We start from the raw sequence: 26,110 nt of genomic DNA, 5'->3' as shown, positions 1-26,110 counted from the left end.
CTCAATCCTTTAGTTAACTTGGGTAATAAAAGTCTCAGTCATGTCCATGTATCAGCTGTAGTAATTAACAAGAAGTTATCAAGCTTCTTACACAGTACTTTTGTGCCAATTCCGCATGGAAATAAAATATGGGTGCATGCCAAAAGGAAACCCAAGGAAAGTGGACAGTAAACAAATAATAAAAAAAGGCAAAATAGGCGAAGGTCGGGGGTAAATATTCATCAATTAATGACTATCATGGCAAAGCAGTTGCCAACGAGCGAAAAGTCTTGGAATTAAAATAACCACCATGTTACAACATACAACGGCAACGCAGCTCTTTCAAATTCTTCCCAATTTATGAGTCAGGTCTGTTATCTCTCCGCAACCTAATATGTTTATTGCAAAGAAGGAGAGGCACTTTATGCTCAATAATTCGTCACATATCACACCTCTAATCACAATGTCATTTATATAGTTACGAATTTTGACGTGTTTCACGGAATCAAGATGGAGTTCATCACAGACAGAGGACACGAAGATGATACATAGCCTACAAACTTAATACTTCACATGGTAAACGTAATCAATACGGCAGCCCGAAGCTTTCGTTGGTTCATATAATGCAGGACTGTGAGTTAATCTGAGAAATTTACCAACATAACAGAAATATTTTTAATTTTATCCCCGAGGGGCTGCTAGTAAACATGGCGTCCCGGGTAGCTTCCGCCGTGAATATTTTAATTATCTCGTAAATTTCTCAAATTACCTAGCCTGTATACCGATTTTCTGAATTGTTTGGACAAAAAAGTTTATGTTATAGAACGATATCTTCGTGCGACTGTCTCTTTTACACTTACATATTTTGCTCTTTTACACTTACATATTTTGAGTGAAAATACCTACCGCATTATTTTAAGCACTCGACCCTTTGAATGCCTACTCAAGCTCTGACCCAAAAAAACTACAGTGATACCCACCTTTGACATTATTCCTCCGCGTGTTTGTGTTAATCGCAAGTTGCGTGACTTCCCCACTTAAATGGATTTCTTCCTGGTTGGCTTTAATTCTTCTCTCGTCTCCGGCCGATTTATGCAATGGGAGGATGACATTTCACCTCATGGAGGTCCCAAAATTAGGGGTTAACTATAGTCGATTCATTTAAGTTAGATTCTTGCGCCTACGAGACGTTTGTTTGGCGGCCTCTGATTGGCTGGTAGCGGGAGGCAGACTGCTCGCTCAGTGGGTTCATATTTTCGTTTGTAGCTTAGAAAACTAGCAATATTTTTGTTTACATTTCTTCATTATCTCATGTTTTACAAAAGATAGGAAGTTTTGGTCATACCAAAGGATTCGGTATTAAATGTACAATTATAATCTTTTCCTTAAATCAACTACGTTAAAATACAAAGGAATTTACAACGAGTAGAAGTGAAGGGAGAAACATTTCATTCTTTATACCTGTTTTTATTCATAATCGGATTTTGCATAATTCATGAGATCAAGATAAAATAAAATCTTGTGTTATTAAACAATGAAATCACCCTGAATACGATGGTGCTTTCAGATTTTAGATGCGTGTAATATGTAAAGAGAAATGAAGAATATGTCTTATTATGTTACATTCGTGCTTGACTCGGTTAGACAATAGTGCCGAGAGACACATCGTTGGGTCTGGTACTCTCAGCTAGAGCCGTTGGCGTGTTGGCAGTTGCCAAGTGGCGATATGAGAAGTTTGCAGTTTCGAGACTATGTATTTACTGAATTATTATGTCATTACATTTTCTATAAATAAATGCATAGAATTCCCATTATGACTTTTGAACATTTTACTCAAATATCATAAATGTCCGTATTTCTGGATATATCTGATAAAAGAAAGTAAATAATCAGATGGATGCATCTGGTATCGTTGGCCGCGGGCGGGAAATTCAGTTCAGGAATGAATTTGAAATCTACGGACCTACTTCGCACCTCTTCAGCTCATCCTTAGTTTTAATGAGGTTAGGTGGTTTCAACATATTTGTTTCTAATTTTCTTATATGAATATATTTTCAAACGAAAGAGATATCAGAGACTTAATTGAGTGATATGAAATAATAATCTCAGTGGAGCAATAAACAATAATGATGACGTAAGAAATTTGTAAATTTTAATGTTCTTTTTGTTCATATCGATAGCCTAATGACATACCAGTGTAAGCCTACTGTGTATGACTTTCTTTCGTGTTTTATGACATAATATATCTGCATGAATTTCCATTCTTTTTGTTTTTAAAAAGATGAAGATATAACAGTCTTCTGATTAGTCTCATTATCCTACATGTACTATACCATATATACAATTATGCAGGCTGTGGGAACGGTTACGAGAGCTATTCTAACTCAGGTATGAATTAAGTGATTCAGAATAATCCAACTACCTCAGGAGAAAACTGAGCAAATTTTTCCTAAACATTGTTGTAGACATGTTGTCAAGTGTAACATGTATATAAAGGAGATAAACATTCTGGTGTAAGAGTAACTCAAGCAATTCTGAAAAAGACAGTATATTATATTCGTTACATCGTCAACAAATTTTATGGTAAGAAATAAACATTTGTACTTTTGTTAATTGAGTGAACATATGAAAACCATAAGCTTTTGATGCTATTGGCCAGAGAAACAAGTTCTGTTATTTATCAGTGAGCCCAATAAAGCATGTATATTTCTCACTTAGACTAAATTGAAGCCAACACCCAGATGCATCCATCTGATATACTTTTCTTTTATCAGATATGTCCAGAAATACGGACATATATAATATTTAGTAAAAATGTTCGAAAGTCATAATGGGAATTCTATGCATTTATTTATATAAAATGTAATGACATAATAATTCGGTAAATACATAGTTTCGAAACTGCAAACTTCTCATATCGCCAATTGGCAACTGCCAACAGCTCCAGGTAAGAGGACCAGCCCACGATATCTTGCGTCTCTCGGCACTACTGTCAAACCGAGTCAAACACGGATCAACATAATAAGACATATTCTTCATTTTCTCTTTACATATTACACGCATCTAAAATCTGAAAGCACCAGCGTATTCAGGGTGAATATATTGTTTTATAACACAAGATTTCATTTTATTTTGATCTCATGAATTATGGAAAATCCGATTATGAATAAAAAACAGGTATAAAGAATGAAATGTTTCTCCCTTCACTTCTACTCGTTGTAATTCCTTTGTATTTTAACTTATTGATTTCAGGAAAAGATTAATTAATTGTATATTATACTGAATCCTTTGGTATGACGAAAACTTTCCTATCTTTTGTAAAACGTGAGATAATGAAGAAATGTAAACATATTGCTAGTTTTCTAAGCTACAAACGAAAATATGACCCACTGAGCGAGCAGTCTGCCTCCCGCTACCAGCCAATCAGAGGCCGCCAAACAAACGTCTCGTAGGCGCAAAGAATCTACCTTAAATGAATCGACTTTTTTTTTTTATAGGTTTGACGACAACCAATTTACCAAGTGCCCGCATGATTTTTGACCGTTTGTGAATATCTTCCCCTTGTTGTGAGAGCCAAGGGTGTACTTTCTGCTTTGTCATTGATCCTGAATATAAGTTCACAAAACAGAAAGGGCAACGCAGTTAAAGTTCAAGAATTAAATTTCCCAAGCACAACACGGTAACGGGATCGCTCTCGCCGTCTTGACGACTGGCCGGACAACCTTCTTGCGTGTAGAACTTTGGCGCAAATTGCAATTGAAGAGAACTTACAATATTTGACTAATACGCACCGATTCTGACTACACATGATTAAGGATCAATCACTGAGTTCTAAAAATTACACTGAATTATTGTATAATATAAATCCAGATTAGTAGGAATTACGATTGGCGGTACACGGTAGTGTAATCTTCTTTGGACCTGTTTTCAGTCAGGTACGGGACCTCTGAACTCCCTCCCATATGGTCTTTCGTAGGCTATGCTCCTCCCTCCCTTCCTGATCGAGTCACGTACCGACATGTATAATTATAATGCCCTTTGGTAAGCTCTAACGATGAAATAATTTTATTAAATACCAGTTTTAATTTTGGTGTCCACGACACTGTTAAAGGTTCGTCATTGACTCCACCTTAAATTGTGCAGGATGCAGGTAAACTACAGACATTATAATCTATAAGAGCAGAATTCTGAGGGTACCGTATTACTCAAACGTAGGAAATTGGACTTGACATACACGTTCCACATATATATATATATATATATATATATATATATATATATATATATATATATATATATATATATATAACTGAATCACGAAAGTTTGGAACGTGATAAAAGGTATAAGCCACGAAGGAAAGATAAATACTAGTGGCTAACGTGAGTCGAAAGATCTTGTAGCTACTCCAGTGTTTATCTTTCCTTTGTGGCTTATACATACTTGTTAATAGAGAAGGCCATTGATTGGAGAAAGAAGCTGACCTAGGCAGGGTTGGACGAAGACAAACAAACGTGTTCATTACTCACTCAAAGACCATGCTAGAATCTCTAAAAACAACAACACATACATGTGATGTGGGTCGATATTATTAATAAGTTATTTGTAAATTTAAAACACATTCATCTTAATAATAAAGCACATAATCATGGAACCAAAACCAGGAGCTGAAATTTCAAAAGGAATTTAATATGTTCCTTACTCACCCCACCTTCCTCCGGAGCCTCGTTTTTCACTTCCTTATTTTATGGTCCACGAAATCTGTTTGTGGTGTAATATCCACATTGTTTTACACAATTAAGAAAATGGGTAATTTAAAACAGCATGCCCACAGTAGGATTGGGCATATTAATGTTGTGATGGGTTTGGGGAAATATTATCCACATGGAACTTTCATACAAAAAAATTTTCGACTTCTGTTTTGCTATACCTACGAAATGTTTTGACAGACTGAACTGTTATGTTAGTGGCGGATTAGTGCCAAGTGGTTGCCTCTTGTTTGGGCTTCGGTGTCCGTTATCCTCTGTAGAACACAGTAAGTAAAGTTTACGACATAGTAGTTCTCAGAAAATGCATGAAATCGGTTTTCTCTATATGTTAGTATGAGGCTGGGGCTAATAGCTAGGCTATATTGATTTTCCTCGCATATTTGTGGCCACCAATAAGATTATGGCCATGTCTCCAGACTCCAAGAGGCTTTGTATGCTGCGGGCTGCACCTCACTACTTTTATTTATTTATTTATTTTTAATGTTTACACTAACATTTCCATGTAAAGCTGATGAAATATGGTTCTTGTTTATTTATTGTGATTGTCTGATTTTTTTTTCAGTTTTCGAATGAAAAGCTCTTTGGGCGTAATAGCCAAATGAATAATGGGGCCCGGGTTCTTCATGGGAAACCGCCACCGGAGTCAAAACTCCTAATAAAGACTAGTAAAAACCAGTGGATAATATCAGGCCTATGATGTTAATTATTGGACAAATAAGTGACTCATAATTTTCAGATTCCTTACCTAGTATCATGTAATAGGTAGTATTAACCACTGATTATTTATTTATTTATTTTTTGTAGCTAAACCCTACTCACGAGGTAGCCTACCTATGAGAGGACCCTAGTAGTGAAATTTATAACTTCACTTAGGCTATCGTAAGCGGAAAATGAGTCGGTGATTGAATTTTATGTAAAAAAATGGCTTAGCCTACTGGTAATAGGCTATGCATACCTAAAGTAGAATATAGGCTAAGGGGGTAGTATAAAAGGTCAAATATCATAGGCTTATTGCAGGCATGCTCACAAACCTTACCTTCCTAAACATAAAGCTTGGTTGTTGGTTACTGAGCTTGTTAATTAGGGCCACCACCCATCCAGACCTGGAGTGTTTTAAGCCATGGAATAAAGGGTAGGGGTGCACACTAACCTTACCTCCATAGATATAGAGAGGAGAGATTGGACACCGTATAACAGCCAAAGCAGTCTGTAACGTACACTGCCAGGCGCCATTGCTGTGCAATCTCTCATGTAAACAATGGTGCAAACCCATACAATCCTATGGGAAACACCGTACTCTTTAAAACATGTTTTCTCGCATGGCTGTCAGAACTCAAATGATTTATTCACCACTTAATTATATACAATATGTACTGTATGAAGAAATAAACATATTTAATTCTGCTGGTATATTTCTTCAACAGTAAAGCCATAAAGTTTTGTAGATATGGCAACTGCATTATGCTGATTTTCTCAGCAATCTTTAATGATTGGTAAATTATCTTTGCAGAATTTACCAAGGACAATGTGTACTACATGTAGAAATAAAAATTTTAATTCTGTCTACTCTATAATTTTTATGTATACACTTGAGCAATATAGGCTAGTTGACCAATTTTTCAATGTTAGGCTATGTCCCTTTCTTTCCACCATAAATTTCCAATCCTGTTTTACTGTAGAGGCAGAACTAATTTTTTTTTATTCATGGGTCAGACTGATACCATATGGTAAAATAATTGTCATCTCCAACACTTTCATCCCATGATAAGCTTCAGCCATAGGCATATGATATTAATATTAATAGCCTTGATTCAATAGCCTGATACCTGTCAGCCAATATTCCCTACCTAATGTGTACTGTTGGTTGGCATGAGAAGTGAAACAAGCTCATCTTAGGCAAGGTCACAATTAGGGTTACCAGCCTGAGCCCAATTTTGGACTCCGGGTTTTTGAGAAATTTAGAAAATATTGCTGGTATTTCCCAGGAAATATGAAGCATCTGAACCATGCCATAGAAGCTATTTGTACAGCTTCCATTGCAATATTATTAGGAGGTACATATATAAAGCTGTGTAACATTTCACAAAGTTAGGCTAGCCTAAGAAAAACTTCAGACTTTCATAGCTTGCCAAGACTTTTCCTGTATTTCATAGTCTGTGGAGAGGGACAGTTTGAAAAATCAGCTTTCCTGAAGTTTACACCATGTTAGGCTACCTTTGCTTAGCTAATGTTGTCTAGGATAGGTTCCTTTTGGTTATTTGTTGATCAACCCTAGTAGACTAGTTAGTCTGGAAAGTTACTTTGCAAGCTATAACATAGTATGAATTTGATGTTTCCTTTTAGGTAAAAATGATAATGGTAAAATTGAGAAATAAGTGTTCTGGCAGATCAAATTCATCAGTCCTCTCTATACCAGTTTAGAGAACTCAGGTTGATAACGTGTAAATAACACTACTATAAGATTTTATTAACACTTAAACCTGCAGCAGGCCGGAATCTAGGCCTCACGATAATAGCCTATGTACATTGTTGTAGTACAAGTAATAGTTATAACCATGGTTGTATGGACTGATGGCAACCCTACATGCCAGTAACTTTTTGGGTAGATTTCAGCATGCTGAGCAATTTTTGTTTTATACAATTTGTCATATGGAGTAATATTTTAGGAGCTGTAGGCACATACCACGGATAAAAAAAAACCCATTCGCTTTAATAACAAGCTTATTACAACTCCTTACGTATTTTATAAGATATGAAAGCAGGAGTAAAGTTGACTGTGATAACACATATTTACCTTAGTTTATTTCAGCACGGTCATAAAGATGTTTGTGAATGAAAATAGGTCTCTTACTTGTGATGTGATCCCCTGTGCTTTTGTGAACTTGTTCCTGTAATTGACACAGTTGATGGCCCAGCATTAGGTGCCACAAGAGGCTTTTATGCCGCTGATCTCTGCAGTTGATACTGATGCCATTCCTGAAAGCCATCGCTTAATAATGGTGCCTTACGTGCACATGATCTTCCCTGCTGCCCAATATCTCCCCTCTATATCTATGCTTACCTCTCTTCATCTAATTGTCATAGGCCTCTTGGACCTTACTTTGGGGGGGGAACGCTATATTGATTTTTAGTTGTAAAAATGGAATACAGAAATGTACTCCAATTAATTCATTTGCTCCAGTTCTTAACTGTCAAAGAGGATAGCCTCTGTCTCTGCTTTATTGTTGCACATTAATTACCAAACTAAGTGTAGGGAGCCACCTCTTCTCCAAATCCCACCAGTTAAATAATGTAGCCACCTACCAACTGAAAATCTTCTAAAATTGGTCATTTCTGGTGAATTTTACAACTTGTGTTAAAGGAAAAGAATGCCCCATTTCAGCGGGATGCGTCCTAGCCTAACCTTCTTAGTGTAACTTGACCTAGGAAGTTGTACCCTGACCTGGCTAGGGGAGCCCCATCTTTCTCGTTTCACAGAGATACATGCTATCTTACCTTTCCTTAGATTTAAAATGACTTGGGATGTTGTGCCCTGACCTGGCCAGATGGAATTTTGCTTTTCCTGGATCTCCTATTCTTCCATATTTTAACATGGTTAAAAACCTTTTGAAAACCCTTTTGGACAGACTTAAAACTCAAGAAGGCTCCATAAGGAAATCAACCTACAAATAGAGAAGCAAAAGGAAAAGGTGATAAATAATGAAATATGAGGAAGTGGAAAATAAAACCAACACCTAACCTACATACAAAAGTCCCTACTTATGAATCCAGGTTACAAAAGCAAAGACAAAGATTTTTTTGCTTCTGCGTACAAAAATAATTCAGGTTGCGAAAGGGTAAAGTCCGAGATTCGCCCGGGCCACCAAGATCAATTTCAAAACTCGCTTGCTGCCAACTGAGTAGACTCGCCACCATCCTCCCACTCTCCCCTTGGTTCTTGATGCTAGTCACTGCCGTAAGATCCTGCTCTCATGTTGGTCAGCATCTGTCCCATTATCCCTCTACGTAAAGGCGTCCTTCGACCACTTCGTTGCATCAGCGTTATCGTACGCATGTGGAATTCGTTCGTTCACATAGATTTCGTTTGTTAACTTAAATTTGTGTTAGTGATTTCGCTTTTTTGTAGTAAGTTACTTTATCGTGTTGTTTGTAAACTTAATTAACTTATGTTATTAGTCATGGGTTCCAAGAATGTTGCTGAAGTTCACAGAAAGAAGAGGATGCTTTCTATGGAGACAAAAATGCAGATGATAAAAAAGTATGAAGCTGGCATGCGTTTGAGTGTGATCGCTAAAGAATAAGGCGGAAATCCATCGACGATAGTCACCATCCTTAAGCAGAAGGAAGCCATCAAAGCAGCTACACCTTCCAAGGGCGCGACTATTTTGTCCAACAAGAGGAGCCATATGCATGATGAGATGGAGAGGCTGCTGCTTGTATGGATTAAAGACAAAGAAATCGCTGGCGATACGATAACCGAGACTGCAATCTGCCAGAAGGCCAGCGCTATTTTCTGTGATCTGATTGCCCAGGCCAAAGACGACGGAGGAGAAGGGACATCGACGCCAACCCCAGACTTCAAGGCTTCTTGGGGGTGGTTTGATAAATTCCGTAAACGGACTGGCATCCATTCGGTGGTGCAGCATGGGGAGGCTGCAAGGTCGGACACGAAAGTGGCCGAAGCCTTTATTAATACGTTCAATCAACGAGATGACGATCAAAGAAGGCTAGTTCTCAGCAAATCTTAAACTGTGATGAGACTGGCCTTTTTTGGAAAAAAAAATGCCTTGTCGGACGTACATCATGCAGGAAGAGAAGAAGCTACCCGGGCATAAGCCTATGAATGACAGGCTTATGCTCGCACTTTGTTCCAACGCCAGTAGGGATTGTAAGGTGAAGCCCCTACTTATGTATCATTCCGAGACTCTTCGAGCCTTCAAGGACCACAAAGGGCTAAAGGAGAAGCCTCCGGTGATGTGGAGGGCTAATGTGAAAGCCTGGGTAACGAGACTTGTTCACTGAGTGGCTAAATCTGTGTTTCGGCCCGACAGTGAAGAGATTCTTGGAAGAGAAGCGCCTCCCTCTGAAATGTCTGCTGTTGTTGGACAATGCCCCTGCTCACCCTCCTGGCATCGAGGAAGATATCCTAGTGGATTATTTTTTTATCAAGGTTCTTTATCTTCTGCCTAACACCACCCCTCCCCTCCACCCCATGGACCAGCAAGTGATATTGAACTTCAAGAAGCTGTATACGAAACTTTCAAGAGATGTTTCGACATCACCAATACCACAAACCTCACCTTGCGTGAATTTTGGAAGGAGCATTTCAATATCATGATATTCATCCGACTCATCGAACAAGCTTGGCCAGGAGGTTTCGAGGCGAACCTTGAATTCTTCGTGGAGGAAACTCTAGCCTGATGCCGTATCCGCCTGAGACTTCAAGGGATTCAACATGGGCGAAGCTGATGCAGATTCAGAAACAGTTGACGATTCTGAAACTGTTTTGCAACCAGATCTAGATGAGATCATTGCACTCAGCAAGTCCATGTGGCTGGTCGTTGACAAAGACGACATCAATGACCTCAAGGAGCACTAAGAGGAGCTTTCGACGGATGACCTGAAGGAGTTGGAGGCCATGCAACATAACGTCGTTCAAGAAGAGTTCTCTAGCAGCGGCGAGGAGGAGGAGGATCCTATGACAACGGGAGAAATTAGGGATGTTCTAGCTGCTTTTCATAAAGTGCAATCATTTGTAGAAAAGAGACACCCCAAAAAGGCTTACACAGGTCGTATGCTTGCGCAGTTTGGTGATGTTTACCTGAGTCGGTTCAGGAACATTGTGAAAAGCAGGCAGAAGCAATCTTCCTTGGATAGTTATTTTTTAAAAAGGCCTTTAATAGTAAGCAAACAGGAAGGTCCAAGTGATACGAAAAAACAGAAAATTGGAAGTGGTGAAGAAATTGAAATTTTGTAAAAAAAACGTAAAGTAAAAATGTAAAAAAAATGTAAAAATCAGAAAAAGGCAAAAAAAAAAAAAAATTTAATTTGTTTTTTTTGTAAAGTTGTGTTAATGTTTTCTGCCATTTGTTAATGTGTTTCGTAAATTTTAGTGTTAATGTTTTCTGCCATTTGTAATGTTTCATAAAGTTAAGTGTTCATGTTTTCTGCCATTTCTCCTCCTCTGTCACCACTTTTGGACATCGCCTCACTCGAAAGGTAAGGTTCCACATTTTACTACATACGTACATGTACGTATAGTATTTCATGCACCCTGTACACTAATACACTATATTTACAGGTACAATAAAGGTTAGGGTAGGTATTGAATGGTCCAAATTGTTGTATTTCATTGTTTATTGGTCAATTTAGCTTTATTATAAAATTTACCGTGGTGTTATTGTAGGGCATGGAACGAATTAGGCAATTTACATGTAAAACGTAGTTTGAGATACAAAAAAATCAGGTTAACGAAAAAACCAGGTTACGAAGGCCGCTTCAGAACGGATTAATTTTGTATCCTGAGGCACTACTGTACTAGTGAATTTGCTATGTAATGCACAAAATACATTATCTCCACCTGCATTAGGCAAACTATTTCAAAGTTTTGTTGTAGCCAGGGTGAAACTCCTAGCAAAATTAGTACCCTGTACTACTACAATTATCCTAAACTTGATACGTACCAGGAAATGATTGTTTGTAGCAGCAGCCTGCTTAGTTTTGAGCAAAAACAAATATGTTAGGTAAAGAGGAGTGCAGAAGAAGTTTGTCATTCATTATATGCAACAAACATAATGAGCTCAGTTTGTCTGTGCCATGTCAGCATTAAGAGTTGGCATAATAAACATGACTGATGACATAACTCTATCCAAGAGTTTGATGAGAGTTAGCACCCAAACACTGGAGATCAGTACTTTAAACAAGAAAGAAGAAAAGGGCTAAAACAATTGAGTATATATAATACCTTTGACAAAACATTGGAAAATAATTCTGCAAGATACCTGGTTTTTGAGAAGCATAAACCATATTGCATCTAGTATATGCTTCTCAAAAGTAAATTTCTTTTCTATAGTTGCACTACAATCTTAAAAAGTCACTGACATTGTAAACTGTACTATGGTATTCATGTAAAGCAGGAGGCAAAGGCAGAGTTTGGATCTGCTATCTTACTTGGAATTTTATGAGTTAAGTTTCGTGTCCCAAAGCACAATTCACCCATGAATTTATGCCAGATCTGTTCAAGGATTCGGCAACCATGAACCTAAGGCATGGAGAAGGAACAACTGCTACACTAGTACCTTCATGGGTGTAGGTATGCAGTCAGTTTTTCTCCAGACCTGGCCACATGTCACTAGTACTGTAGATAATAAATAGCAAATGCCCAGGAACACTAACTTAAGCCCCTGAAAATAAATAGCAAAGGCTCAAGAACACTAATTTAACACCTGAAGTGACATTAATCAAGCTACTCTAAAGAATTATTAATTAAAGATCCACCAATTCCCTATAAGCTGAGCTTTTAGATACGTAGATGCTTTATGATTCATATGGTCAAAGGTTTCACCCTTCTCAAGAACAGTCTGCAAAACAGTAGATATTGACAAAAGTACATCACAATTTCCAAGGCCTTTCAGAACCCAAGCTGTAATTGTACTTAATAGAACATACCTAGGCTATTGATGGTGTGGCTATGATTGGCTTTGACAAGGGAAGGGATACTTGAAGTGGTCAAGGGGGTAGCAGCTGCAGTTGAATGGATCTGTTTTTACACTCGACTTGATAACACTTGTATGTAAGTTGCATATATTTGGTGTTTTAACACTTTATTGTAATAATAAGAATAGATTCACACTGCAACAAATTCTAAAAGTATCCATGCCCAAAACCTTCACCAAATTGTTTTTGATTAGAGGCATATGATAAGCTTGATGGGCATGAAATTGAATGGGAGAATATTGTAGGTCAATTTGAAACAACCAGACTTGCAAACTAGTTGTGAAAAGACTGGTAAACTGGAATGGTAGGTCTCTTTGATAGGATACAAGAAAGTCTTCAATGTGAAGTGGTCACAAGATGGATGACTGCCTTGAAACCACCTCAAGGGCTAAAAATTACAGAAAAGTACAATCGGTGCAAATGTTCTTTCTTTATATTTTGAACTATAATGAAGAGATTACATTCTTTGGTGTTGTACTCTTGGTGTTTGTTATTGTTTGCTTTTATCATTATTGTTAAGAAAAACAAGGACAAAGACATGAGGGATGGGAGAGTGTGTGGAAGCTTCACTCCTCCTATGGGTACAGATCCACATGAATTTTTGAAATTTCTAGAGGGGCAAGTCATGCACTTGCATCTTTCTTTGTAAGGAGTACCACAGTTGGTCCCCCCATCACAGAGGTAGAAGTATAGGCTAGTTACAGTAGGTAGGGAGGTGATAGGATGCATTCACATGTTCTCATGAGGAAATACAATCATAGCAACTACTGAAACCCTCCAGGTCTTTTCTTTCTACCCTTGTTTTGGGCCAACCTTGTGAGAGTGATAGTCAGCTCAGTGGTCTGGTTAAACTATCTTAATAATAAAACCCCTGCTTTACCTCCAACCCTACCACCTTCCTTTAATTCCTCCCCTTGCTCTAGGGAAAGGGGGAAGGGGGTTATGCATAGAATGAAGGGTAATTGCTAATAACACTTTCCTCAGAAGTCTGGTACCTGGTTAGGGATCTCCCTGTTTATGTACCCTGCTCATTTCCTACAATCCCTGTTTATTCTTCCCATGTTCAGATGTGCAATTATCAGTTGAATACCTGTGGTCGCATCAATCTTTCCCAACTCTGGATGTCTTAACAAACAGAGGGGCAGCTAGAGGCTGGCAGTATAATGTTGAGACCTCAGGCTTGTAGCTATGAAAAATACAATTTCACTTATATAACTTACCCGGTGGTTACATATAGCTGTCGTCTCCTGACGTCACGGCAGAATTGAAATTCGCGGTAGCGCTAATGTTTGACAGGTGATCCCTCTACTCCCGCCCTCTACCGGGTACCGGGAACCATTCCAACCATAAATCAGAAGTTTCCTGCCGTCGGAACCGGTAACACGGTTCCTCTGCTGGTTGGAATTTGGATTTGATCATCTTGGTTTTCTCCTTTTGGTGATGTACCTTGAGTTTCCTGATCTTTTTGCTAGCGCTATAATTATTTTGGTTTTGATATTTGTTGTCCTTTTTAGGAATTATTTTGATTCTTCACGATGTCTGACACGGCTCTGTTCAGTATAGGGTGTGTAGTAGTGGGTGTAAGATAAGACTAGACTTCTTAAAGCCTCACTTGATCCTCATTCTACTTGTGTTAGTTGTAGGGGACGTGAATGTTCTTTTGAGAATACGTGTGAAGAATGTAAGTCTCTAACATCTCAGGAGTGGAAGGCACTGGGAAAGTATATGAGAAAGTTAGAAAAAGATAGAATCAGAAAGGCTTCACAGAGATCTTCTTCTAAGTTTGTGAGTAGCCAGGATATTCCTCTGAATTCTGTTAATCCTGTTCCTATTAACCCCGTAGTGGTTGCTCCTGCCCTCGAATCTGTATCTCCCGATCCCGATCCCGTGTCAGTATTACGAGCCGATATGGACTCGAAATTTGTCTCTTTCCTCACCACTATGCAGAAAATGGGTGAGACAGTGCAAGAAGTGGTAGTTAAGTGTGATAAATTACTTAGTGCAAGTGTAGTGGAGGAGGTGGTTGTTCGGCCCGTTCGTTCTCCTAGGTCTAGGCCCCTGTTAAACTCCCCAGATCCTGGGAGGAGGCATGCTGAAAACCGAAGGGAGGCGAGCGGGATCTGCTCCTGAGCAGCCGCCCCCTCAAGCAATCCTGTAGCCGTATCCCAGGATGCTGTCGCTCACCATTGGAAAGGTGTTGCGAGGAAGTGTTTTTCGTCAAGCGACTCTAGTTCAGATGTTTCCTCTTATAGAGGTTGGCGTAATAAGACTTCTAGACCGCTGAAAAGGCTCGCGATGTTTCGCCTGCTGCGGTTCCCAAGAAGGTGGCGGCTGCCGAACCTTCTTGTAGTTTTTGGGAGGAGCCTGAAGCTTTTTCTCCGGCGGTTTCGATTTATCGCCCTTCTCTCATAGAAGTGGAGAAGCCGAACACGCACACTCCTTCGGAGCCTTCTCCAGAGCCTCCTCAAGCGATAACTCCTGCGGCTCCAGACGTGTTTGTGGATCATCCTTCTATACCTCCCTCGCCTTCTACGTCGGTGGATCCTCAACCTTCGGTGTTTGAACAGATGAATGCCAAGTTAGGCAGTATCTTGGAGCTTTTTGGCAAGTCTCTTTCGTCCCCGAATGAATCGCGTCCCGACCGCCTTACATCTTCCGCAGACTACTGTGCAGTCCTCTTCGCAGACTCCTTTGCAGTCGCCTCTTCAGGCTCAGGACTCTTCCATGTGACTCCTCTTCAGACGCCACTTCAGGCGCCTGGTCGGACTCCTTTCCTGACTCCGTCTATGGCGCCACGTCAGGCTCTCGCTCGAGCGCCAGCTCAGCCGCCCGGATACGTCTCAGTACAGGCTCAGACGTCTTCTCCTGCTTTCTCACACCCTCCTCGGACGCATCAGGGTGTGACTTCGCCGAACAGGATTCCTCTTCCGATGGAATGTTCGCCAGTTTCGTCGAAGGAAGCTTCGGATTTGGAGGAAGAAGGAGAAGGACTTACAGAAAAAGACAAGCATTTGTCGGGGTATAAACTCCTTTTACGATCCTTCGTTGATAACTTTGGAGATTCTTTTGCGACTTCCGTTCCAGTTTCTCCTAGTTCGCAGTGGAAAAAGGACAGTAAGCCTGACTCCTCGTCCTCGTTCACGCGTCTCGTCCTCTCGATTTCGGCTAAGAAAGCTATCAAGAAAGTTAACACTTGGCTTTTGGAGAAGAGGGAACAGGGGAAAAATGTTTTTTGTCTTCCCCCTTCGAGACTTTCGTCAAGGAGCCGTGTCTGGTATGACACTGGAGAAGTTTTTCCCTGGGTGTGACTGCCTCCGCCTCAGGGAGACTTTTCTAGTCTCGTGGACTCTTCCGCAGAGCAGCCCTTAATACTGCTAAGATTTTCTTTTCAACAAATGAACTGGAGCATCTTTGCAAGAGTGTTTTCCATGTTTTCGAAGTTGTTAGCTTCCTGGATTGGGCCATTGCTTCGCTGGCCAGGAAAGTCAAGTCATTTGGACTTTCGGAGGAGCAGTTGAAGGATTTTGCCTCGGTACTGGATTGTATCGATAAAGGCATCTGTGATGGAGCTTCGGAGCTCGCTGCCATTTTCGCCTCTGGAGTGTTGAAGAAGAGACAGCTTTGGTGCTCCTTCTTGTCGAAAGGGGTTTCATCGAACCAGAAGTCTGCCTTGCTCTTCTCTCCTTTAGACAAGAAACACCTTTTTCCGCAAGAAATTGTGAGCGAGATCGCTCAATCTTTAACACAGAAAGCGACCCAGGATCTTTTATCACAGTCAGTGAAGAAGCCAGGAAGATAGCTCCGGTTCTTCCTGCTTCTCGGAGTGCTCCCTCCACGGAAGCTCCTAAACCATTTCGAGGGAGAGCTCCCGTTCGATCTTCCTCCAGGTTTCGTGGGAGAGGTAGAGCCTCTTCTAAAACCACTCCCTCTTCCATCAAGAAGTAGGCCCGTAGTCCTCCACACAGCAGTAGGAGCCAGATTACACTTTCTGGCAGACCTGGTTTCATCTCGGAACGGATCCTTGGACGGTCCAGGTCCTGAAGGAAGGATACGTACACCATTCCGTTCATCAAGCACCCCCCTCTCACAGAATTTCCTGTGAATTTGTCAGCCTACTCGGAGAACTCCGAAAAATTTGCTGCCCTCCATCAAGAAGTTCGCCTTACTGGCAAAGAGGGCCATAGAGTTAGTGGACTCTCCGCAGGAACCAGGATTTTACAATCGCCTTTTCCTGGTAAAGAAGGCCACGGGGGGTTGGAGACCGGTGTTGGACGTCAGTGCCCTGAACGTCTTTGTCCAGAAGACGAAGTTTTCTATGGAAACGACCCAATCGGTATTAGCAGCGCTTCATCCTGGAGATTGGATGGTTTCCATAGACCTTCGGGACGCTTATTTTCATATTCCGATTCATTCGGAATCGAGAAGATTCCCGAGATTCGTGTTCCAGGGCCGCATTTATCAGTTCAGGGCCCTCTGCTTCGGCCTGTCGAAGCTCCACAAGTGTTCACCAGAGTTCTGTCGTCAGTAGCAAAGTGGCTTCATCTAGACGGGATACGAATATCCATGTATCTAGACGATTGGCTTCTCAGGGCAAGGTCCAACAGAAGTGTGTGGAGGACCTACAAAAGACTTTAAGGATGACGGAAAGCCTAGGTTTGTTAGTAAACAAGGAAAAGTCATGTCTCACTCCTTCTCAGGAGATAGTTTATTTAGGAGTGAGACTGAATTCAGTTCTTTTTCAGGCTTTTCCGTCTCGCCAAAGGATCGACTCTTGCCTGAACAAAATAGACGAATTTCTTGTCAGACAAACTTGCTCGGCGAATCAGTGGATGAGCCTTTAGGAACCTTGGCTTCAATAGAGCAATTTGTAAGTCTGGGCAGGCTCAACATGAGACCACTTCAATTTTACTTGAAGCAGAAGTGGCAAAGGAAGAAGTTCCCAGACTCCTTCGTGTTCCCCATCTCGGAAGGATCAAACAGGACCTACTTTGGTGGAAATCAGAAGGAAGGCTAGAGGAAGGCTTGTCTCTAAGCCAGTTGAGCCCCAACCTTACGCTTTTGTCAGACGCATCGGACAAAGGGTGGGGAGCTACTCTGGGGAGAAAGAAGTGTCGGGACTTTGGCAGATTCATCAGAGAAGCTGGCACATAAATCTAAAAGAGTTGAAGGCGATTCATTTGGCTCTAATGCACTTCAAGACAGGTAAGAGGGAAAGTAGTGCTGGTTCAAGCAGACAATACCACGGCTCTCTCTTACATCAAAAAACAGGGGGGGACACACTCGTTCTCTTCTGTGCGAGGCGGCGAGAGACCTACTCATTTGGGCGAAAGAGAACAAGGTTGTCTTGAGCACAAGATTTATTCAAGGCTCGAAGAATGTAAAGGCGGACATCTCAGCAGGAGAGGACAAGTCCTCTCCACAGAGTGAACGTTACATCCTCAAATATGCAAGAAGCTTTGGGGGATTTGGGGATGTCCTCAGTTGGATCTCTTCGCCACAAACAAGACCAGCTCGCTCTACCACTGTATTGCTCCCCAGTTCCAGACGAGGAGGCGTTTACAGTGGATGCCATGCTTCTGGACTGGTCAAATCTGGATCTGTATGCCTTTCCACCTTTCAAAATGCTAAGATTAGTTCTGGCAAAGTTCAGAGGTCATCAGAACGTCAGGATGACTCTGATAGCCCCCTTTTGGCCGGCCAGGGAATGGTTTCCGGATCTACTACTGCTGTTGACGGACTTTCCGAGAGAGTTACCGTTAAGGAAGGATCTACTCAGACAGCCCCACTTTCTGAGGTTCCATCACAACTTGTCCGCTCTTCGACTAGTCGCATTCAGACTGTCGAGCATCTCCTCAGAAAGAGAGGATTTTCAAAGAGAGCTTCAAGGGCTATTGCTAGACCCAGAAGAGAATCCTCTGATCGAGTGTACCAAGCTAAGTGGGTCCAATTCAGAGCTTGGTGCAAAGAAGAAGGAATTTCATCTTCTAAGACCTCTAGACCTCAGTAGCTAACTTCCTTCTTTTTCTTCGTGAGAATAAGAAGCTTTCTACCCAGACGATTAGGGGTTATAGAGCTATGTTGTCTTCTGTGTTCAGACATCGAGGATTAGACATTTCTAATAATCAAGACCTCTCAGACCTGATTCGTTCCTTTGATACAACCAAGACAAGGAGTCAAGAACAGTAGCTTGGAACCTGGATGTAGTTCTTAAATGGCTGGTGTCAGATAGATTCGAACCGATCTCCTCTAGTTCTTTTAGAGATCTGACCAGGAAGACCCTTTTTCTTTGTGCTTTAGCATCAGCTAGAAGAATCAGTGAGCTGCATGCTATTGATAAGAGAGTTGGATTCGCTAAGGGCAATGCCATTTGCTCATCAATGCTGGGGTTTTTGGCTAAGAATGAAAATCCCTCACGTCTTGGCCCCATTCTTTCTCTATAAAGAACATTTCAGAGTTAGTGGGGCCTAATGAGCCTGAATGTGTCTCGTCCAGTGAGAGCACTTAGACATTATGTGCAAAGGACCAAAGGTATAAGAGGTAAGAGTGATAACCTGTGGTGTTCAGTGAAAGATCCTTCTCGTCCTCTTTCTAAAAAATGCGCTCTCCTTCTTTTTGAGGAATTTTGATTTCTGAGGCACACGGACAATGTCAGGACTCAGATATCAAAGTGTTTAAAGTCAAAGCTCATGAAATTAGAGCAGTGTCTACGTCTATGGCCTTTAGACGTAATCTGTCTTTGAAAGACATTATTAAATCTACATATTGGAGAAGCAATTCTGGTCTTCGCATCTCATTATCTGACAGATTTGCAAACCACTTATGAAAATTGCAGTACATTGGGGCCATTCATTGTGACTGACACGGTATTGGTGAGGGAGAGAAGGATGTATCCCATCCTCACTAACTTTTCTCCTTGATTATGTTTTTTGTATTTTTAAGGTTGTCTGAAGATACAGGGAGTTTTTTGAGTATCTTTCAGTCTTTTAATGTCTGGTGTATTTCTTAAACGGTTGTGGTGATCCCTCGTTTTTCATTGTATTTTGTGGTGATTTGTACTGCGCCCTGAGCAGGGGCATTATAGTTCTTGTCCGTTACGGTCACATCCTCAACGGCAAGTACTTATTATTGTGTCCGACGCACGGATCCATATATCCTGTCGGTACAATAAAGGCCAGCAGACTACAGAGGCAGTAACCACTGAGTCAGCGGTCTTTAAAGGTAAGGAACCTATATCTTCGGATAATTCCAACAGTTGTTATTTTAGCTGCCATTGTCCCACCACCTAAATGTGTCAATCAGCTATATGTAACCACCGGGTAAGTTATATAAGTGAAAATGACATTTTTATAATAATATAAAGTTTCACTTATACTTACCCGGTGGTTACATAACGAAGCCCGCCCTCCTCCCCTCATATGGACAGGTAGGCATGAAACTTCTGATTTATGGTTGGAATGGTTCCCGGTACCCAGTAGAGGGCGGGAGTAGAGGGATCACCTGTCAAACCATTAGCGCTACCGCGAATTTCAAATTCTGCCGTGACGTCAGGAGACGACAGCTATATGTAACCATTATAAAAATGTCATATTGTCTTAGAAAATTTGTCATTTGTTCATACGCGAACAAACCTTCGGTCTTGACAATAGGATAGACTCGTATAACTGGAGGGAGTTACAAGACATCCTAGACCGGCCGGGGGCCTACCCACCAGTCCAGCTTCCAGAAGAAATTACTTCCGGAGAGGGACTGAAGCCAGAGAAGCTAGAGAAATTGATATCTAACCACTCAGACCCTGAGTGATGTACAATGATATATGGGAGAACCATTGTATAGGGAACCAAAGAGAAACTTTGACTGTCTAATAGCAAACCAACACACCAGGGTTTGTACTACTCTCAGCTCCTTGCCTAGGAGTGGAGCATATGCTACCGAGTAGAAGGTTTGACATTTGCATAATAAGTGACCACACTATCAGTATGACTACCTTACTCATCATATCAGACCAGTCCAGTGAATGACGTGTCTATTCCTTAACCCGCCCGAAGGAAGAAGGAAAGGTACAAGAGAAAGAAGGAGACCAGCCAACTCACTCATTCTCTCATCCACACAATCATTTTAGGAAAGATACAAAAGTGCCCTGTTAGGGGCAACTATGAGTACATGACCTGTTGGGCAGCCACCACACGACCAAGGGAAAACATGTCCACAGATCTGTGGGTAACATCCTCAAGACAGAAAGAGGCGAACGTGGACTGGCGTAACCAAGTACCAGTACTCAGCCCTCTATGTACAGCCAAGTTCTTTTTGAAAGCCAGAGAGGGACCAATACCCCTAATGTCATGTGCTCTAGCCTGCACAGATGTGGTGGTGGAATCATCAAGAGACAAGTATGCCTGTCTGATGACTTCTCGTATCCAAAAAGAGATAGTATTCCTAGACACCTCTTTCTTGTACAGCCTGTGGTAACAATAAATGTGCGGCAGCCTGGTCCAAGGTGCCGAGTCCTTTAAGATAGCAACGCAGGGCCCAGACAGGGCACTACAAATGCTCTTGAGCATCACCACCCACAAGTCATTCAGTGATGGAATGGAAAACGAAGTGAACCTGTCATCGTGCACAGAGGATTTTGGGTCTTGGCCACAAATTCCAGGACAAATTTGAAGGACAATGACCCCCAACCTCTGGCGTGCCTCACCTCATAGCTCAGATCGTGGAGCTCTCCTACCCTCTTGAAAGATGCCAAGGCCAGAAGGAAAACTGCCTTGAGCATCAAGTTCCTGCCAGATGAGTGACACAAGGGGTCATATGGACCCTTAGTGAAGCTCTTGAGGTCCAAGGAAACATCCCATGTCTGAGGCTTGAGCTCTCTAGGAGAACTCGACTGCTCAAACACCTTAACTAGCAAGGAAAGTTCCCAGGAAGAGGAGATGTGGATACCTTTAAGGTGTTACACCAAACTCAGGGCCGCCCTGTAGCCTCTAAGGGTAGAAACGGACAAACGTTTCTCATCTCTGAGGAAGGTTAAAAGTCTGCTATTCGCTGAATAAAGGTTGCGAGTGGAGAAAAACCCTTGTTACGACACCAGTCACAGTAGATCACTTATTGCCTTGGAGACTGCAGGGGTTGACTTTATAAGACTGCTGGACATATGCCCTGCTGTCCTTCTGAGAAAAGCCTCTCGCTCGGAGGAGAAACTTGAAAGCCTCCAACCGTGAAAAGACAGGGATTCTACTGACTGGTAGAACATTTCCGCATGGGGGTGACACAGAAGATGTTGCCAAGGGGGAAATCTCCCTCGGAACCTCTGACAACAACTACGGCAGATCTGGGAACCACTCCTCTTGAGGCCACAGAGGGGCTGCCAAAGTCATCCTGAGACCCTGTGAACTCATTAGCCTTTTCAGAATCTGATGGATCAAACAAAATGGAGGGAAGGCATACACCTCCAGGTTGTGACAGGGATGTTGGAATGCGTCCTCTGCCAATACTAAAGGAACTGGGACCATTGAACAGAATACCTCCAGCTTCCTGTTGAAGAGTTGCAAAAAGGTCCAATATGGGTCTACCCAAAACCTGGAAAAGCTTGTCTGCTACCGCTTGATGAAGCGACCACTCAGTGCCTAGGATCTGATCCCGATGACTGAGTTTGTCTGCGACCACATTCAGTTTGCCTAGGATATACCTAGCTGAGAGCTCTACCTAACTGCTGACCGCCCACTGGCGAACCTTGACGGACAAGGCGTGAATTGACGAGAAACTAGGCCTCCCCTTTTGTTCACATAGGCTACCAACATGGTGTTGTCCAACATGAGAATGACAGAATGACATTCTACCTTCTCCCAAAACTTCTTCAGACCCAGGAAGGCTGCCTTCAGCTTACAGACGTTGATGTGTTGCTGCTTGTCCTCTAAACGCCTGAAGCGATGAGGTCTCCTACATAAGGCCGCCCAACCTGCAAGAGAGGCGTCTGAGAACAGAAGGAAGTCCGGTGGAAGAGAATGCAGAAGGACACCCTTCAACAGATGCTGGTCGTCCAACCACCAACAAAGGTCTGCTCTCACTTCCAGAGACAGAGGAAACATTAACACTGGTGAGTCCCCCGCCGGAGACCAGAATTCTCCCAGTCTCAATTGCAGAGACCGAAGAAGACACCCATGAGGGACCAGCTTCTTCAGGGATGACAATATTCCCAGAAGAACCTGCCTCTGATGAGCTGACTGATGTGGTTCCGACAGGAAGTTTTGTGCCACCACCCGCAACTTCTCCAATCTCTGATCCAACGGGAAAACTTTTGCCACTGACCATCCCCAAGTAGAGAATCCTTTGACTGGGTATGAGGTTCGACATTTCCTGGTTGACTACGATGCCCAGTTCCAGACAGAACCGAAGTAGACGATCCTTGTCCTGCAGCAGCTTTTCCCTGGAAACTGCCAAGACCAAGTAACCATTGAGGTACCTCAGCAAACAGATCCCCTGAGCATGGGCCCAACTTGACATGAGAGAAGACCCTTGTGAACACTTGAGGGGGCTGTTGTCAGCCCGAAACATTGGACTTTGAATTCGAAGACTTTGTTCCCAAGAGAGAAGCAAAGGAATTTCATGGACATCGGATGAACAGGGATTTGGAAGTATGCGTCCCTTAAGTCTATCGACAGCATGAAGTCGCCTTCCCTCACGGCTGCCACACTGAACGCAGGGTCTCCATCTTGAACCATGTCTTCCTGTGAAGTGATTCAAGGTCGATCACAGGTCTCCATCCTTCCGACGCCTTGAGCACCAAGAAGATGTGACTGTAAAACCCCGGAGATGGACGCACCACTTCCTCTAACGCAATTTGTCCAGCATCTTCTTCAGAGAATCTGGAGGATATGCTTTCGTGAGCTGTGGTTTTGCCGACAGAGGGGGAGAGAAATCGAATGGCAGCAGGTACCCCACCTGAAGGGTATCTATCACCCACTTCTCTGCCCCACAACTCTGCTACTTGGCCCAATGGCCTGCTAGGCACCCCCCTCTGTGGCACAAGAGAGGGAGAGGGAGAGGCGCCTAACCTACTGAGTGCCCCATTACCTCTGCCCCTTGGGCCCTATCTTGGCCTAAAGGAACAAGAGCGAAAGGGATGTTGATCTGATCAAGTCTGAGTTGAACGGGAAGGCCCTGCCGAACTCTTAATTCCTCGATGGCCTACCAGGCAATGATCATCTTGACTACTGCTGGACAAGGGGAGGAGGAGGAACCGGATGTCTCCGAAGACGAGACTCTGACTTAGACACGGCCTGGTGCACCAGTCTGTCTTTGGTGTCAACCCGACGCTGGCCTATCGCATTCTAATCAGCAGAAGGTTAGCCCATAAATTAACACTGAGGTGGAGGTGAGCCATATATGAAAACGCCTTGCCTCCAGACTGCAACAGATTGGCAAGAGAGGATGCAGTCACCAACCCTTCTGGGGATCTGTCAGAAGCTATCTTGGCAATGACCACAGACCAGAAGTTCAGCCAAGAAACTGTGAGCAACATGGAGGCTGCCATAGATTTTGATGCTGAGGCATCCTGCGGAGACAAGGACGGAGCCACTGGCCACACCTGCTCCAAAGTCAGTCCCAGCTTCAGGCGAAGGACGTCTGGGTTAAGATGGCGCGACATAAAAAAAGTAGAGTTCGTAGCATAGTACATCCTAGCCCCGAGAGAGGCGGGAGTAGTAGCTTGGCAGAGCCCCTAGAGCGAAGTGAGCTGTCCCGGTCTGAAACAGAGGCGTTAACCTCAGGGAAGCTGGAGAGAAGATTTGGGATCCTGCGTAGCTCCAACCAAGGCTTCCAAGCAAGAAGGAGGGAAGACGACCGAGCCTGAGACCTACTTTCCAAATTGTTGAACCCATGAATGAGATCAACAACTTCCAAAAAGGAAGATAAAAACCCTTGTGTGTCTCCCTCCTCCTGCTCCGGCAACGAGACCGACGATGAGAAGGATATGAAGGCTCCTCTAAGACAACTTCATTATAATTAACGGTAGGGTCAGCAGCCAAACAGCCCAAACCCCCAACTAACCTGTCTGGGGGTCCACGCGTCGGCTCCCAAGACGAACCCACTATAACACTAGGAACATCACTACGTTTTTCTCCAACAGATGATTCATTAACATATCCGTGAATGGTCACGGGTGTGGCCAACTTACGAACGTGAGTTGGAGAGGAATCCCGAACATTCGAGATCAAAGGAGAATCCTCGAGAATCGAACTCCTAGAAGCATCAGTGCGAAGGGCAGGCAAACACTCCTGCTGCAGCAACTTCACGCTCACCACCTTCGACCTATTGAGAGGTGCCTTGAGATCCTTACGATGATGAATATGCCTTGGAGAAGAAGTAGCACTTGCATCATGTGCACGGACAGGGGAGGTTGCAACACGCTCGCGATAATGCATGGATGGGGGAGGTTGCAACACTCGAGATGTGCACGGCTAGGCAAAGTTGCAGCATGCCCGCGATTCGATGCAGAGGACGAAGCCACTAATACTCTCCGAAACACCAACATTCTTGAGAACACTTCCTCGTAGTTCCTCCCTCATAGGTGAAGAAAGAGCAAAGTCCTTAGCCTTTCAACACTTGATACACCGACATGGTGTTGAGGGGGAAGGGGAGAAGACAGAACTGGTTCCTTAAGCGATCTCTATGCAAGAGGCGGGAACGAAGCAATGTGTTTCCCTCCTATTGTTAAGACCTCAGGTTTGTAGCTATGAAAAATACAAATTGTCTTAGAAAATTTGTAATTTTTCTATCCATTTTTCGACCATTTTGTTTCGGCAGTGGAGGCTTCGGTGTGCTGCTACTGCTGCTTCAATTGTTAAGTGATTGATTCTCCTGTAGTGGTGATGCTTCCCAATAGAAATATGCTGGTGATTTAGCTGCAGCTTCAACGATACTTCCTGTCATGATGAGTCTTCAGTGTTTAAGGTGAGCAATGCACATGCTTGGAAGATGAAGAGATTAAGGGCCGTATTTTAAAATTTTCACCTTCCCTGTTTGATGAAGAGCAAGCTTGTGAAATCTCCTCATGAAGTGGTATTTCAAAAACATTGGCCAAGCGCTTTCAAGAAGAGGAAGTCTGCGGGGGGGTTGGTATACCAGAAGTGATACACAAACATCTCATTCGGATAGGCAGACAGCTGTTCTATCCCACTTTATACCTATATATATACATACAGGCAGTCCCCGGCTTACGACGTGTTCCGTTCTGGAGACGTGTTGTAATCTGAAAATCGTCGCAAGCTGGAAATCGTCAAAAATCCTAAGAAAAACCTTTCTTTTAATGCTTTGGTTGTATTAAAAACTGTGTAAACTGCATTTTCATTGCATTTTTCATCAAAAACCCTTCAAATGTTGATTATTTTGCATTTTTTGAGTTATATTTCTTCTGTCAAGTCAGCGTCGTAAGTGTTGTAATCCTGGAAAATGCATTGTAAATCTGGAAATAATTCATGATGAATACAATTGAAAAGCATTGTAACCTCGGAACAACGTAAGCCGAACCCGTCATAAGCCAGGGACTGCTTATATATATATATGTATATATATATATATATATATATATATATATATATATATATATACACGTATATATATATATATATATATCTATATATATATATATATATAT

At 42.3% G+C, this 26,110-nt stretch overlaps 1 protein-coding gene across 2 annotated transcripts in view; it reads left to right on the top strand.

The window, feature by feature from the left end:
- The window catches only part of LOC135225729 (prostaglandin reductase 1-like), a 394,759-nt gene that overhangs the window by 43,342 nt on the left and 325,307 nt on the right, over nucleotides 1-26,110 (top strand). The window contains exon 1 of one of the 2 annotated variants that reach the window (XR_010317074.1): nucleotides 4,802-5,012. The exons of the other annotated variant lie outside the window; for it this stretch is intronic. The gene's annotated coding sequence lies outside the window, so the exon portion shown is untranslated. Of the gene's footprint in view, nucleotides 1-4,801; nucleotides 5,013-26,110 lie in introns of those variants that run through there. 2 annotated transcript variants of the gene reach the window in all.

Source organism: Macrobrachium nipponense, chromosome 13 (assembly GCF_015104395.2).
Source record: "Macrobrachium nipponense isolate FS-2020 chromosome 13, ASM1510439v2, whole genome shotgun sequence".
Taxonomy (NCBI): Eukaryota; Metazoa; Arthropoda; class Malacostraca; order Decapoda; family Palaemonidae; genus Macrobrachium; species Macrobrachium nipponense.
The sequence above is the reverse complement of the archived record's forward strand: the minus strand, read 5'-3'. Positions and strand labels throughout refer to the sequence as shown.